We start from the raw sequence: 4,180 nt of genomic DNA on the forward strand, positions 1-4,180 counted from the left end.
CACACGCCTATGGCACCTTCCAGACAGCGGTAAGAGACTCCTTTCCTTCTAGAAATTCCCCCTTTCCCCCCATCATGTTTAGTTGCTTCCATTAGAGTGCAAATCCAATCTTGGCCAGTGCAAATGGAAAGATCTGCTGTGTGCCCTTGCCGCCATTACTGATGACTATCGTTAGTGGATTTTGACTGAATCTTGAACTCGTACGCCTCCAGAGTTTGCAGATCATGGGGCCATTTTTTCCTGAACATACAGTATAGTTCCCTGAACCATGGTAAATGTTATCAGGATGGATAAAACCCATATTATTTACCATCATCTTCCCTCCTTTCACACAGGACTATGCATTTTATGCCATGGAATATCTGAGTGGTGGCGACTTGACTGCATTTATCAATTCCAGAACCCCCCTGGATGTCTGCACGACCAGGTAAGAGAACAGCAGCTCTGTGACATCTGTGGCCGCTGTCTCCCATCATAGTAATTGGTGGTTCTATAGAAGTATTAATGCTGATAGGATTTTTTTTCTTCCTTCTTAGGTTCCTTGCAGCAGAAATCTTGAGTGGACTAGAGTTTCTCCACAGCCAGGGGATTATTCACCGGTAATAAGTCATTTCTTTTTTTATACATAGGAGAAGGTTTACTTTGTAAAATAGTGAAATGTGTCAGAACTAAGTAATCCGAATAATAGGTGGTGTAACGTCAGACAAAAGTCACTAAAGATGCTCCAAATTTACTGTGATGAAATTTGGTGTGTTTTCAGACAGTCTGGTATACGTCTACACAAGACGGGATTAGTAACTCTGCCCCCCAGTGTTTAGTGAGTGGTCCTGTGCAGCCGCCTCCACAGCAACCCAAGCACTACAACTGATCCACGTCTGATTCACAGAACTATTTTTCTTTCTTTTTTCAGGGATTTAAAACCAGACAACATCCTTCTGGACAGCGATGGACACGCTAAGATCGCTGATTTCGGCCTTGCTGCAATGAATGTATTTGGCTCTCAGAAGATCAGTGACTTTGCTGGCACTCCCGGCTATATGGCTCCTGAGGTGACTATGTGACTACTGATATCTCTTATCTTATTATCCACCTGTGATCTTCACTTATTGTGGAGCTTGTGCAATCACAGACCCATCACCACAGCGGCCCTCATTTACTAACGCTGTCTAATAGATGGACTGTGTAAGGGCCCCTATACATATAAGACTAAAGTCAGCCAAACCTGCCAATATCAGAGGGTTCAGCCAATGGTCTAATGTGTATGAGGACCTCTCAAGTCTTCATCCAGGAGGAGAAAAACACGGCACATCGGATTTCCAATGACTGATCTTTTGTTCTTCGGAGGAGTCTAGCAGCTTCTTTCTCATCGAGAACAAAGGAGCTCTCGCCCGAGCCGTGCATTCCTGTTTATGGGGGAGGTAGCTAACAACGATCTTTTGGCAAACATCTATCTAATGTATATGGGGGCTTAGGAGTGGAGGAACACTACCGGTAAACCTGGCCACGGTTGCTTTGTCTCCCAGGATGGAAAATGTACTAACTTATCCTTTTAATCTGATCTTTCCACAGATGCATCGTCAGCAGCCCTTTAATTACACGGTCGACCTGTTCTCTTTTGGGATCACAGTCTTCCAAATGGCCACAGGATCTTACCCGTTCTATACTGGTCGGAATCGACTAAGGATTAAGCGTTCAGTGCAGCATGATAAACCTCGCTATCCAAACACCATGGATTCTAACATCAGGGACATCATAGAGACAGTGAGTAATTAGACCCTTATATCTGGAGACATAGAACAGATAGGACTGTCATGAGTTGTGATAACACGCTGAATATTTCATCACCGTTGTGTTGGGTATTTCAGCTTTATCCAATACAAGTGATTGGGACAAAGCTGCAGCCCCCGGCACAGCCCCTCCTATATGTACAGAGTTCTTATGTACAGCCTTATTCATATTATAAAGAGGCCGCGGCGCTCACCAAAATCTCTTCAAACAGCTAATCATCATGATCATTGGGCATCGGCCCCCGTCTGATCTACTACAGACGGCCTATCCTATCCTATCTTAACCTGTCCTATCGTATCCCATCCTGTCCTGTCTTATCCTGTCCTGTCTTGTCCAGTCTTATCCTGTCCTATCCTATACTGTCCTGTCCTGCCCTATCCTATCCTGTCTTATCCTATAATGTACTATCCTGTCCTATCCTGTACTGTACTATCCTGTCCTATCCTGTACTGTACTATCCTGTCCTATCCTATACTGTCCTGTCCTATCCTAACCTGTACTATCTTGTCCTATCCTGTACTATCTTGTCCTATCCTGTACTATCCTATAATATTCTGTCCTATCCTATAATATTCTGTCCTATCCTACTTCTCTCTAGCAATAGTTGTTATAATAAATTCATCTTTCTATAAGAAAATGAGAATACATTTGTGACACTGATGTTTTTCTGCGATTATTTATATTATTACTTGTGATATAATAATGGTTCTTATATATTTGCAGCTCTTGTGTAAATCACCAGAGAAGAGACAGGTTGCTTGCAGCAATTTAAAAGGACATCCATTCTTCTCGCCCATAAACTGGGAGGAATTGGAGGCAGGAAGGTTACGTCCACCATTTACAATGACACCTGTAAGTACATAGCATTATTTTATTATAATGTCACCTCCTCATCCGTATAATGTGACAATATGTGTAAGAAATACTCAAATAATGAGTAATAATCATACATAGTGTAGGCCAGAATGTGTTTATCCTCCCCTGCTGGTAAACGTGTGGAATTACAGCATGGGGCAGGATGGGCAGGCCTTTACATATTTCTCAAAAGTGTAATTATTGTCCCCAATTCTCCAGAAGGCCACTTAGTTAAAAACTTGGATCCATTAGGCTGCGTTCACACTGTGCATTTTCTTGGTGAAAGCGCCATAATGCTCTTGCTATTTTTTTGGGAAAACCACAACAAAAGTATGAATTTTTGTCGATACAGCGGTAAAAGAAACCAATGTGGTTGTAACGTGTGAGCGCAGCCTAGTGGTGCAGTTGTAGCCGATGTGCATACCGCAGATTGCCAGGCACCACCAGTAGTTGACTTGTTCTCAAGCTAAAAGTACTGGTGGATGGTGGTGATTAGGGATAATCTGCACATGGTTACCACGGCTCATCCACAATCTGTACAGGTGCCCTAAGGAGGGGACTGATATAATGAAATACCTAATGAATTAACCAGACTGATTTGTCTTTCTTCTATAGATCCCAGTGATGCAAACGAGCAAACAAATTGAATTGCAGCAAGTGATGTCCAGCACTGAAGCTCGGAAACCACCTATAACCCCGGAGGACCAGCGGCTGTTCTGTGGCTTCTCCTATATCAGCAACATGTGGAAGAACATTCAAAGCCGCAGCAATAACAGCAATGGAAATGTAAAGCAGTTCCCTTCCCCCAATACCTGACTACTGGGTCAGGGAGGCGTGGACCTGGGTGTGGTCTGAAGAAACAGGCGGGGTCTGTTTGAATCCCACCCATGAGCTTTACCATTGGTCTCTTGTCCAGAGTTCTTCCATCTACTCTGTTACATATCAGAGACCATGACCTCCTGCATTCTCTGTTGCTGCCCCATACCTCATCTGGTGGCATGCTGCTTGGAGATGTAGGACCATCATACTACAGGACGGCACGGTGGCGCAGTGATTAGCGCTGTTGGCGAGCAGCACGGTGGTCCTGGGTGTAAATCTGGGACACCATCTGCACTGAGTTTGTATGTTCCCCCCGTGTCTGTGTGGGTTTCCTCCGGGTACTCCGGTTTCCTCCCACAACTCAAAACATACTGATAGGAGAAAAAAATAAAATTATTACCGTAATTATTGAACATCATCATCATGTACCTCGTGTATTTCTGTATTTATTACCAGTAAGTGATATATAGAAAGGTGGTAACACTGCACATTCTGTCATGACTTTCATATCCTATTACTTATAATGTCTACAGTGACATAATACATTAATTTCTCAATAAGTAAGTTTTGAGCCTCTAGTAGTCTGCACAGTTACAATGTAACACGTAAACTCACCGGCTCCTTCCTACAGCCTCCCTATACGTTGTTATTGCTTCCTCCTGAGAATGAGGTTGTGTTGTTACTAGAACTCCGGGTTTTCTGTTCCTACGTGTGTTAT

Source organism: Phyllobates terribilis, unplaced genomic scaffold (genome assembly GCF_046119375.1).
Source record: "Phyllobates terribilis strain yellow unplaced genomic scaffold, ASM4611937v1 Scaffold_34__1_contigs__length_13252353, whole genome shotgun sequence".
In the NCBI taxonomy this organism is placed as follows: Eukaryota; Metazoa; Chordata; class Amphibia; order Anura; family Dendrobatidae; genus Phyllobates; species Phyllobates terribilis.